Raw genomic sequence first — 14154 nt, 5'->3', positions numbered from 1 at the left:
GTGCTGATGTAAACTCAAATCACCCATCAAACGTGACAAATAAACCACCTCGACTGCATTACATGCTTTTATGGCTGAAAGCTTGGACTGAAAGCTTCGACATGTACATGAAACACAAAATAAATGTCTGTAGATTATTATTAGCTTATCATGCAGTAAAGAGTCTCCGTACAGCATCAGCATTTTGATCCCTAGGAACCATTGTAGGGACATAATGTGCTAAAAGTGCAGGATCACCGAAAATCAGATTACTGAATATCAGTCACTGTAAATCTATGTAATTCGTTAGATCTTGGAAGCTAAGCAGATCTGAGTCCGGATAGTGCTTGCATGGGAGACTGCTGTGCACAAAGAGGTTCGTATAGGGACCACGGGACTGTGGTGGGCAGTAGAGTGCCACAAAATATGTTGTTGTAGGGTACTTCTATGCTGCTATGTCTGTGCGCCCTACCTTCGCCAATCCAATTTGACCAGCATGGTACGTCACATAACCCCCATGGACTGACATGGCATGGAGAGGCCCAAATCCAGCAGTGGATTGACAAACGGCTGTCTATATACACATGTACAAATAATGGCAATATCTGTGTATTATATTCCATATAAGTTAGTCGGTTTAACACAGAAGCTTTCGCGATCAATATCATCCCAAACCCCCCCCCCCCCCCCAGTATTGTGAATTATCCCATATGTTCTCTGATTCATGTGTTCCTCTTTTTGTCAGAGACATCATATCGACTGTTAAAAAAAGTAAGTGGGCTGGGGCAGGACATGTGAAGAGAAGGGGCGGTGGCTGCTGGTGGAGGCCATCGTAGACTTTTGACTTTTAAACAACTTTTATTGCCGCCAGCAGCAACGGCACTGGAGGCGATTTCGATGTGAAATACACAAAGTCACCAGCAACACAAATGAAAATAAACGCTACGAAGAGAATAAAATAATAAAATAATAAAATATTCTCATTCTACGTGACTTTACCGAAAGAACCAAAGAAGATGAATCCTTGCAGTCACGAAAGCTTTAAATCGAAATTTAAACGCTACAAATCCACGCGCTGTGGCGCTAAAAGCACCGCGTACAACACGAAATAAAAGTCACGTGGTGGTGGTGGTCATCGCGCACGCCACGGTGACGAGCGAGCGCTTCAGAAGGTGAACACGAGGGAGGCCATCGCAGAGAGAGGATGTTCAAGAAAGAAATCTCACGAAGAGATCAGCTCATGCCATCTCGCGCCTGTGCGGGATGGTGATCTCTTGGGGAGGCCTTCTTACAGCAGCTGGATAGATCATGGATAATCCAACGATGATGTATTACATTTACCTAAGTTATGGCTATAATTTACTTCCCCTTTGGTTTCTCGTAATTTTGCTATTAGTTTTACAATTGTAAATAATATTTTTTGTTCAGATTTTAAATAAACAAGAATAGGTTAGGTGAGCTACATATTTATCACGGATTACCTATTGCATTGCATTTAGCGGTAATCATCTGGGGCTATCCATATAATTCCACTTATTCACGCAAAGGCGCGAATCTGTCGTGGTATAACGACCAACCCACTGAACTCCAAATGCAAAAGTCGCTGGTTCATTCTCTTGGCGCGCCAGTTGAACCAATGGGAACGTTTCTTCAATCGTCGCCATCTGTCCACCCAGCAGCATAAACGGATACACCACACGGTTGATTGGCAGATCGCACGGTGGTGGGGTCAAGTTTGGGTACCACCTCTTTTCAAGGCGTCTGGCCAGCGTCGTGGAAGAGTTGGACAAATATCCTCCTCAGGGGCCCTCACCAGAGCTTCCTTGAGCAGTGGCGTGTGCAAACACATTCCTGCGGAGGGAGCTGGTAGGAACGTTGGGTTGCTCGGTCAATGGCCAGGGTCAACGGCGGCACCACGTGGTGTATTCCGCAAATATGCCCGACTGTGAGGGCGGGCACAAGCCGGCGTGAGTAGGTTAAACGTTGAGTTTTATAAGGGCACCACGGGGTGACCAGCCCCTCCCCACCCAGCCCCACCCCACTCCTCCCACCCCCCACCTAGCCCCACCCAGCCCCACCCTCCCCACCCAGCCCCACCCTCCCCACCCAGCCCCACCCTGCCCACTCAACCCCTCCCCACCCAGCCCCTCCCCACCCAGCCCCTCCCCACCCAGCCCCACCCCTCCCACCCCCCACCCAGCCCCACCCTCCCCACCAAGCCCCTCTCCACCCAGCCCCTCCCCACCCAGCCCCTCCCCACCCTCCCCTCCCCACCCAGCCCCTCCCTCCCCACCCAGCCCCTCCCTCCCCACCCAGCCCCTCTACACCCTCCCCTCTCCACCCAGCCCCACCCCTCCCCACCCAGCCCCTCCCCCACCCTCCCCTCTCCACCCAGCCCCACCCCTCCCATTTTTGGATGCACGACGGACGGACGGACACAATAATCCCCTATGGGCTGTTGGTGTAACCAGGAGGTTCCTACCAGAATAAATTGTAGGGCTGCATGTTTGCCCTATTCACACAGGAGTGGAATATACTGAATATTTAATGGACATGTAACAATTTGCACTCCTCACAATTCGATAACTTGTTACAATTTTTGGTTGTTAGTAGATGCTAAAGTAACCAAAATGTTAACGCGTGGTGGATGTAGCACCTGTAGAGGCTCTTAAAGCTGTAACTTAATTTGTTATTAAACCTGTTTCTAAATACCCCCCTAGTATGAAGGGATGGAGTGGTAGTGCAGCGATTAGCACACTGCGCTACGAAGCTGGTGGTCGAAGTTTGATTCCCGGCCACGACGAATATCGGCGGTGAGTGATATCCGAAATAACGTGCACTGACCACCAACGTGAAGTATGGTAAAAAACCAACCTCCATGAATCCAGCAGTGCATTGAGAAAGGTCTGTAAACATTTGTACAATGCATCAAATACCGACATTTCACTGAGAAGACCCCCGTGTTAGCAAGTGTAAAACCACAAGGACACAGAGGTATTAATTACTGTAACATTTGGGAAATTGTTATAAAGAAATAGGCCTACACAAGGGTCAGTGTTAAGGAATAAAACATGTCAAAACCTTTTGTGCGTTGGTTGTAATTAAATCATGGAAAGTGCTTGCTTGGAATATGCTATAAGCTGTAGCATGCTATTGGTTATCTGCATTAGGCTTGTCTGCTGAAAGAGGGTCAAGGGATATGTGAGTGCCTCTAATGGATTATGGGTTGTTGTTTTTTTTTGGACTGAGTTCTGCTGGCGTATGTGTGAAAAGGTTAGGGGTGACGTGAGATGACTGAGAATGGCAGGTGCCCTCCCATGGCAGCTGTCGGTCAGCATGGCGGGGCGAAAGGATGATAAATGACACGTGGGAGAAATCTCCACGCGGTTGAGGAGAGAGCGAGCGGCTATTAAGCCGTTTCGTGTGCTTATTAAATATTGAAATAAGTATTAGGGGAAGTTTCCATTGATTTACGAAGTTACGTAAGAAAGCATGCAAAACGTAACAGCAATTGATATTGGCAACACTGTCATGCACTGAGAGAATTAATCGCATGAGTAGGTGAGGAAGCTGTAAATCACAATGGCATTCAGGTTTTGTGCATTAAAACATTTGTGTATAAATCGAATAATTATTTCTCAGTCTCTATTGCAGTTGGTCAAGGCCAGGTAAAGTGCAACAACTTTGTTGAAGCGAACTAAAGATAAAAATAAACACGTAAAAAAATTTGCAAATCAAAGTTTTAAAACGAAATGGGTTTTTGTTTTTCGTCTGCAATAAATCTACAGATTCATTATTATATCAATAGAATGTCAGCAATCACGATACAAACCCACGGCAAGCCATGAGATGAATTTACTCCCAGACTGACAACGATTGAAAACTCAGCACCTTAGCTCTTGTTTTAAGATCTACATTCATATGCACAATGCACACTCAGAAAAGGAACACAACATATAATGCTGAATGTGAAAACAACAAGATAAAGTGCTCACGATAAATTACGCCTAGCGCTTTTTGTTTGTAAAAATGTCAAAATATCTCCCAGAAAACAATAATACGAACAAATTGGGCAATTACCCTTTTCCACATTCAGGGTTTAATAAAATTAGACTATATTTTGCCAGGAAGCATGCTATCCTGCCCTATGTCACTGTTTTCCTAGTTTCTAAGAGAGAAAGCAGTTTTTTTTAAAGCTCCTTGGAATAACTCAACTCTGCCAAGGTAATTGAGAGATGAGAAACGTTTGTTAACACATAATTATGTTAAATGTAATCTCCAGGGAAAAATCATAAAACATGCTCCAACATTTTTCTTGCATTTTAACATTCCGATTTTGTTGAAAAACCAAATCAATTGGTATATTTGTCCACGTGACAAATCATTTGGTTGGCCCCGTCGGGTGGTGCATGGTTATAGTACAACAAATAAATACACATACACTTACACAATCTTGATTGGATGTAAAGAATGATCTCTCGCTTTAACGGGTAGATCCCCAATGTTTCTGTAGCCTTGCTGCTCCTCTGCTGTACAGGGTGCTTAAAGAAAAAGTTAACACTTATGAGAATTTGCAACAATACCACGAGAAATATGCCTCCGGGCTCTGGAGATCACCTGGAGAAGATTCCAGGTATGTGTTGACAATGATGGCGAAAACGTGGAGACTCTTCGACTTTTTGAAGCTGTTAACATACATCTGTTGTCACGTTACAGTGCGTTATCTGTTATTTTCCCATTAAAAACGATAGTCCCATATAAGTATTAAAACAATTTTAAGCACCCTGTACTTGTGTGTCATTCAATCTGCTCCGTTTTACTATGCTGCGGTGCACTAGAGAGACAGTTTTGATTTAAAATTCCGCTTAGTGTTCTCAGGTCTGTATAGAGTACCCTTTAAATGCCTCCTCAAACTTAACCTTTTGATGAGTACTGCTGCAACTTAGACTTTAACTTCTCACATAGGTGGCGATGTTGCTCAGAGGTCAGAACACGAAGCTGCCACTTAAACAAAAACTAAACGAAAAACTATAAATATATATTTTTATTTTACCAGGTAAGGCCCACTGAGCTATATACGTAGGCTCTCTGTCAGAAGCGGCTTGGCTATCACAGATGATAGCCTGTAAGCTAAGTTCTGCAAAATATCATCGACTTGCGGTTGGCATTAGCCATGGTAAAGAAAGCTCTACACGAGCAGCTTAATTCGTACCTTTTAAAGGAAAACATATTCTGTGCCGATAATTCAGACATGCCAAATTCACACAATAGCTGAATTTCACACGCACGAAATGAAGGATTAAACCGAGGATCAAAATGACATCCATTGTGTAAAAAAAGAATACGCAAATAGATTTCATAACATGTTATATATTTGAAGAACATGAAATGCAACTTGTTCTCATTTATCCTCTATCACGTCTCCCTTTTTGAAAGCATGTGAAATGTTCAACATTACCACTGCGCTAATACCAATTGCTAGGATTGCCATTGGTAATATTTATCTGTTGCAGGGACCGGAGGCTATGTCCTCAATAATTACTTTTACCGCAAACCACTCCCTCCCTGATCCACCTCAGACGACACCCCAAACACAATTGTCAAACGACTGGGGGCCGATAAAAATTAATGGTACCTACCCATCTACACCATACCTCATGAACGCAAAAACTCATTTTAAAGAACTCCCCAATCGCACGTTCTGAATTTTCTGGATATATCGCACGTGCAGATTGTGTATACAGCGATGCCGTTACAATTAGTGATAAAGAGAAATGATTGCATCTTTAGAAATTACCACCCTATCTGATACTCATTGAAACAAATTAAACACTTCATTTGGCAACCTTCTTCCCTACAACACATTGTCTCTCAAGTACCATTGCTTTAATGTGCCGATGTTTCAAATATTATTTATCCCTGTCCTGTTATTGAATTGCTTTCTAATTTTTCATATCCTCACTATGAGAATATCCATACATTTAAAATACTGCAGTAATGTTCCATTAATTTTCTTTATATGCTATAGGGAAATTTTCATAAATTAGCGATTATCTTTCTCATTCAATAATAATAAGCATGTGAAACATTTGAGGAGCAGGGGAAAAAAAAACACATTATTGAGGATTCCAATTAGGCAATTATTGAATAATAGTTTTTCTGTAAAATTTGATATGGACATTATATGAATTGTTCTTAATATAGCTCAGATGTGAATGTTTAAGAACCACCGCTAAATAACGGTGGATTAGAAACATCGCAAGATTGTGAGAGGTGGTGGCAGCAATGAGCAAAAAAAAGCCAAAAATGTATTTACTGTAATGCCAATGTCTCCTCTGTAACCAATTCTTTTACCCGGTATTTCATCATCATCATCATTAACCATGGTCCATTCAATGTTGGATGAAGGTCTCGCCAAACTGCCACCACCTTTCGCAATCCTGCGATGTAGCTAATCCGCCGCATCCAGCAGTAGATGGGCCATGGTTAACGATGATGAAGAAATACCGGGTGAAATAATGGGTTAGAGGTGAACTTGGCATTACAGTAAAAACACATTTGCCATTTTTTGTTGTTGCTCATTGCTGTGAAAGCCAACCCCTTGGGGGTGCTATGCCAGCCGTTGTACACAATTTTTCACCACATATTCCCACACATTGGCTAAAAATAATAATTTAGTCTATAATGACTGACCTTCCAGGCTGTAATTACTCCAGGTCCAAAGGACATTTTCCCTCTCCAGCTAGTCACGTGGTTCTGAATAATGCGGCGTTAATATGTATCTCAATAATGATGCACTAGATTCAGAATTCGTAAAACTAATGTTGCAGTTTGCAAACAGAAAAAAATATTTCAAAATTATATTGTCCACATTCCGTTGTACCCCCAGACTCTCCCATAACAGCTCAATACAGCAATTGTATATTTCATGGTGTAAAAGCTGTCAAAAGTTTTTCTGTCGAAGAAAACTTTTTAATATTCTTTTCCCAAAAGAAAGTAATTACAAAGCACACATAACTAGAACATATAATATTTAATGTACTATATATCCCACTTTTACCTTTTAAACCAGTTCTGTGTTCACGGCTAACTCAAACGTCTCGGATATAATGGAGAACATTGAGTGTTTACGAGATCAGAAACACTGCCTTATAAGGCATAATATGTTTGTACAATATTTAGATGCTGCCACAATGTAACGGTGAGCACGCTCGACATGCAAATCTGAAGGCTGCCTGTTCGATTTCATCTCCCGGTGCAGAAGTTAAAACATTGGGCAAGTTTCTTAAGGCCCAAATACACGGAGCATCGTTGAATCTATGATGATACATTGTGAGCCCCATTCAGAACATCGCTTCCCTTGTATACAAACTCACCTCGTGCTATTCCACAATTCTCTCTCTCTGAGCTGTAAAGGCATGCATTCGCGTGTCAGTGGATAAAACCACGACTTGATTTTAAGGTGCAAATCGCTACAAAGCGCAACTACCCAAGCGTGTCAAGTTTATTATGTTTAACCACAAGTCGAGAGACCTGGAGTAGTCTCATTTGCAAGCATGATCCGAGTCAACAAAATGACAAAAGCAAAAAAGAAAAATATTTTTACAAACTTAATTAGAAGCTTTCGTGACTGCAGGAATTACTCTTTGGTTATTTCGGTAAAGTCACGTAGAAATAAATTAAGTTGATGTCAAAGAGCTCGTAATCAACCAGGTAAAGTGTTGACTGTTGTGTTACCCGACTCTCTGTGTTGCATTGCATTACATTTCTAAGTTTGCTAGGTTTGTTTTCTCATTCGTTCATACCTGATGACGGTTGCTTGTGTTGTAATCGAAACGTCGTATTCTATTATTTATTTTATTTATACGTGACTTTACCGAAAGAACCAACGAGTAATATTTTTACATTCCTACATTTCTGCACCACCCTTCCTAGAGAGGCTTGACCGCTGGGAGAGCAGGGGCTCGGGAGGCGTGATGGTGTGTCATTTATATGCACTCTCTAAGGAATTAGCCTGGCGGTGGAGCTATGCACGTGGCCTGTGACCCAGCACTGTGGAGGCAGCGATGGTTGGTGGTGCTGAGGTGCCATACTCTGGATCACCAGGAGAAGGCGGCACAGCAAATGGACTATTCGCCAATTGCGTCCATGTCTTCAGGGATAGAGCGTTGCCCCCTTACATGCTTGGGTTTTCTCTGGGTGCTTTGGTTTCCACATACATGAATAAACGCTCATTAATTGTCTGAAAACGTCTAAAAAAACCCAATGCAGAACCCTTCCTGAAAAAGAGTCATACGAATCATTGCAGCTTCCTGGATGAATAAGTATAATTATTTCTAAGTCATTAAAATTACATAATTTAATTAGCGATTATAATAATTGAATAAAAGTTTGTATTTATTCCATTAATGTAATTAATCCAATGCTAATACATATAAGTATAATCTACTTGTATAATACAGTACAATGCATGCATATTACAATATGCAATATGTGTATAATATAACAAATGTATACTGTGCTGGACTACAATGCAATGTACACTATATGTAATACAATGAATATAGTACGTAATTAAATGTAATATATGTCGAATATAATGTAATGCATGAGTGTATGTATAATGCATTATATAAGGACTCTGTTAATCATTCTGTTGTAGTAGTAATAATAGCAATTCATGTAATATAATATTCAATATATAACGGAGTAGCAGGCAAGGATTGGAACACATCGGAGAATACATTGACCGAGGAGATGGAGAGATGAAATCAGTTACCGTGCAGCCGCTGGGTGGATTGTTACATTGCCAGATGGTGATACAGTGAGGGAAAAAAGTATTTGATCCCCTGCTGATTTTGTACGTTTGCCCACTGACAAAGAAATGATCAGTCTATAATTTTAATGGTAGGTTTATTTGAACAGTGAGAGACAGAATAACAACAACAAAAATCCATAAAAAGTATGTCAAAAATGTTATAAATTGATTTGCATTTTAATGAGGGAAATAAGTATTTGACCCCCTCTCAATCAGAAAGATTTCTGGCTCCCAGGTGTCTTTTATACAGGTAACGAGCTGAGATTAGGAGCACACTCTAAAAGGGAGTGCTCCTAATCTCAGCTTGTTACCTGTATAAAAGACACCTGTCCACAGAAGCAATCAATCAATCAGATTCCAAACTCTCCACCATGGCCAAGACCAAAGAGCTCTCCAAGGATGTCAGGGACAAGATTGTAGACCTACACAAGGCTGGAATGGGCTACAAGACCATTGCCAAGCAGCTTGGTGAGAAGATGACAACAGTTGGTGCGATTATTCGCAAATGGAAGAAATACAAAAGAACTGTCATTCTCTCTCGGCCTGGGGCTCTATGCAAGATCTCGCCTCGTGGAGTTGCAATGATCATGAGAACGGTGAGGAATCAGCGCAGAACTACACGGGAGGATCTTGTCAATGATCTCAAGGCAGCTGGGACCATAGTCACTAAGAAAACAATTGGTAACACACTACGCCGTGAAGGACTTAAATCCTGCAGCGCCTGCAAGGTCCCCCTGCTCAAGAAAGCACATATAAATGCCCGTCTGAAGTTTGCCAATGAGCATCTGAATGATTCAGAGGACAACTGGGTGAAAGTGTTGTGGTCAGATGAGACCAAAATGGAGCTCTTTGGCATCAACTCAACTCGCCGTGTTTGGAGGAGGAGGAATGCTGCCTATGACCCCAAGAACACCATCCCCACCGTCAAACATGGAGGTGGAAACATTATGCTTTGGGGGTGTTTTTCTGCTAAGGGGACAGGACAACTTCACCGCATCAAAGGGACGATGGACGGGGCCATGTACCGTCAAATCTTGGGTGAGAACCTCCTTCCCTCAGCCAGGGCATTGAAAATGGGTCGTGGATGGGTATTCCTGTATGACAATAACCCAAAACACACGGCCAAGGCAACAAAGGAGTGGCTCAAGAAGAGGCACATTAATGTCCTGGAGTGGCCTAGCCAGTTTCCAGACCTTAATCCCATAGAAAATCTGTGGAGCTGAAGGTTCACGTTGCCAAACGCCAGCCTCGAAACCTTAATGACTTGGAGAAGATCTGCAAAGAGGAGTGGGACAAAATCCCTCCTGAGATGTGTGCAAACCTGGTGGCCAACTACAAGAAACGTCTGACCTCTGTGATTGCCAACAAGGGTTTTGCCACCAAGTACTAAGTCATGTTTTGCAGAGGGGTCAAATACTCATTTCCCTCATTAAAATGCAAATCAATTTATAACATTTTTGACATGCGTTTTTCTGGATTTTTTTGTTGTTGTTATTCTGTCTCTCACTGTTCAAATAAACCTACCATTAAAATTATAGACTGATCATTTCTTTGTCAGTGGGCAAACGTACAAAATCAGCAGGGGATCAAATACTTTTTTCCCCTCACTGTAGGTGAGGTCGTCTTCATCCAGCAGTGGATTGATCACGGCTGAGCCACAGAATTAAGTTAGTTGACGAATGCGAGTGAGAGTGCTGCGGGACGTGGTGGACGGGGGGGGGGTGCGGGTGATTTTGTGCTGTGTGCAGGTTGCTGCACCCACCATCGTGTATTCCGTACGAGTGCTCGTGCACGCCACTGCCCCGTGTGCATCGCGCCCCGCAACACAGCGGAGCGCGATGACCAGCGCGTGACACGCCGCTCGCCGCATCTCGCGGGTCAAAAATTGCCGCTCCATCCACTGGGGCGCAGCCAGCCCAAGGCGCGTCCGTGCGCTCGAGTTGGCCGCGACGCCGCTGGGAAGAGTGGGACCGCGGCTCCGTGTGCCATGGCGTGGCGAGCCGGGCGCAGTTTAAACACGCGTGCAACCCGATACATCGCAGCAGCATCAAGTCACTAAGAGGCACGATGCCCCCTTCTATCTGGGGCTTTAATTACCTCCATCCCACCCCCGCCCGCCTCTGTACACCCAGCAGTATACATGGGTTACACCACTACAGCTCGTCGATTGGTAAGTCCCATGGAAGGATTTGATAAATCATTTCGGGTCTTAATTGATTGATCACGCTTAAGGTGGCTTTCAGACCGCATCAATTATTTTTCGTCTCCCCCCTCCTCTTTTCCGAACATAGATGGACTCGTCCATCTGAACAAACTGTCAAATCTCTCTCCGTGGTGCTAACGTTAAAAATAACCGCCACTTTTTCTAATTTTCTTGTTGTGGTTTTCACACCTGATGATGATTGCTTGTGTTGCAGTCGAAACGTCGTGAGAATTTTATTGTTTTATATTTTTATTACTTTATTATTTCCCTTCTACGTGACTTTACCGAAAGAACCAACAATATAAGTCCCATGTGGTGGGGTTAAAGTGTGGGTACTCCTGCCTCTTCCAAGGCGTCTGGCCACCGTGGAAGAGTAGGCCAAATACCATCGAGAGGGGGACTCTTTAGGCTGGTGTTTCCGGCAGTGATCCTTCTTCAAAGTCGAGAGTGAAGAAATATTGATCGGCAATTTGCACTTTCCACGGTGGTTGGCCACTCCAGACCGTCACCATCCGCTCTATTTGACTCAAGCCCTTGGTGTAATGTCCCGTGTTGATCATGATCAAGAACATAAGCCATCAAATATTCTCCAGGGTTCATAGCACTATGCAAAGCATCATAATGCGTTTAAACTTAAAGTTGGCATAGTTCGGGCAATTCTCCAGCCTCCCTCCTCCATCACATAACACTTTGTGGTGAAAGTGGTTTGAGTCAATGAACTTTAAAATAGAAAAGGCATAAAAATAAGAGATAACTGCCACAGCGGATGAAATGGCTATGCTGTCAGGGCCACAGAGCCCCATTAAATGGAGACTACGGAGTGAAGGCTTGGTTGGATCTCGTGGTTGACTTTTTTAAGTGCACATCAGTGCATTTCCTCCTGCAAGGCGCAAACACATTAACATACTCTCACATGCACGCATGCACACACATGCCGAGTAAAGTTCACTGTTCATCAATATGCAATGTAATAATCTACCTTGTGCGCTGGGCTATTACATCACAGGCTCGCGCGAGGTTGCGGCGGCGGTGGCGACTTGGGGAAGGCCTTCATCCAGCAGTGGATTAGCCATGCTTGTCTGTAAAACTCGCCGCACGCATATCTGTATGCAGGCTAGCAATAACACACACGTGCAAAATGCAGTCGCATTGTATAACGTCAATGTATGCATTGTATATTCTGTTATAAACATGGATATACTGAATATGTTTTGGAATATGTGTTTGCATGCACCGTTTTTGTAAGAGAGATTCATCAGAGTACCAGGTATGTGACTGTTGTTCAAGTTTGTCACAACTTGCATTGGCAATGTATATGTTGAACCGTTGTATTATTATATATATAGACAAATACGTTCCTGCCATTCCTAATCCACCAATGGATAGAGGTTTCCCCATGCCCTGTTGGTCATGGGGTGTTTGTACCACCACGGTCGTCACTGGCCATTGAGGGTTGGTGTAGGGTGAAGGGCAGAAGCGTTTATGACACTACTCCCCACTGATGTTCGCCGTGACCGAAAATAATTACCAAAGTCAGCTCTCTGAGTTCAAAGCGCATGGCACCTCCGATTAGCACGGTTGGCTACGTGTGGTGCGAAGGAAGCTGAATATGGATAGATCACGCTCACAACTGTATCATCACCCCTTTATTCCGTGTGGTTAGTTGTCTGTATTGTGCGTTCGTTTGGGTACATGCGCTTTTGGGATGAATTGTAAATCTTCTTAATTGAACGTTCATATTGTTTTGTGAGATGTGATGCCTTCGTTTGGGTCACGAAGAGGTTCATTTTAGGATAAGAAACAAAAGCGTGTGGACATTATCGCTTCTGGAAAACAATGATGAGCGCAGCCTTCACATTTATGCGCAAAGCGGGCGTGCGCACACACATTAAACATATGTTGTGTATGGCAACACTGAATATGAATGCTTCCAGCAGGCATCAAGCGAAGTTTCCACGTAATGGATTGCGGGAAAAACCCAAAGTCAATAAAATCATAAAACTGTCACGCAAAGCATTCACAAGGATCTCACTGCAGGTACACTTAAACATTAAGTCCCCGACAAGAAGCGAGATGCACAGAAACTAGAATGAATCTCATTGCTCAGATTTACCACCTTGTTAACGCCCTAAATCCACGAATCTGCTGTACGAGGCAGCCATTAAACAGCATTTAAACACCATTAGTGTGAGCGACTGGCCGTTCATCCCGTGATTATAAGGCCAAAGCCATTGCTGAGCCAGTGGCACGATCAATACATCGACAAGAGCCCCGTTCCAATACACACGTACAACACTCTGACCGCCATAAAGCTGGTTTATTGTAGGATGCGTCACGAAAGCTGTGCGCATTCATAAACTTTCAGACCGGACGAGCGAGAGTCTCTGTGGCACGCTAGACTGCTTCTTACGAATGCGTGAAACTTCCTTTGTTCGAAATAATCATTTACAGCCCTCCGTCTATCCACTGCTGGTCAGTGAGTGTTGCTGAAGAGGCTGCTCAGGGCCGGTTCAGAGGTCGCTCACCGTCGATGTTTAGCCATGGCTGAGCAGTTGAACTCAGGCAGCAGGGCTCATCGTACAGTGAATTGACCACTCTGCCATCATTGCGCATTCAGAAACTGTTCCACTGGACCAAGTGAGCCTTGGCGGTAGACACGACCACCACCCCCCCCCCCCCCCGAAAATACGTGGAACTCCTTTTGTTACGCGTGCAGAAATGCATTCATGAAATCCTCGTATTGTTGTTTTATTTCCCCCGAACGCAACTGAAAGCATCAATAGGAACGAAAGTCACTCTCTTGGACTAATTTAATTTGCGATGCTGAAAATGTGCAGCTCTGTGACTTTCAGTCACTAAGTTTTGGGAGCCAGGAGCAGGTGACTTCAAAGGCCATTGAAGAGGAACAAGGAGGCAAGCTTACAAAGACAAGGCCCCCGCACACACAAAAAATGCAGATAACTAGATTACGTAGTGAGCACGGTGAAGACCCAGACTAAATTACCTCAAATGGGCGCTCGGGCTAAATAAGCTTCAATAACAGTGTGGATTTGAAAGGATAGAGCTGGAGCCGGCTGGTAACTACCCCTGCTGGTCTTTTCAAGAAGAGTATTGAACCATGCTTAATCTGCTTTCACTCTGCCAGCAAATACGT

This window comes from Petromyzon marinus, chromosome 16 (genome assembly GCF_048934315.1).
Source record: "Petromyzon marinus isolate PM22_M1 ecotype Great Lakes invasive population chromosome 16, UKy_Petmar_22M1.pri1.0, whole genome shotgun sequence".
In the NCBI taxonomy this organism is placed as follows: Eukaryota; Metazoa; Chordata; class Hyperoartia; order Petromyzontiformes; family Petromyzontidae; genus Petromyzon; species Petromyzon marinus.
This window is presented reverse-complemented; position numbering follows the sequence as displayed.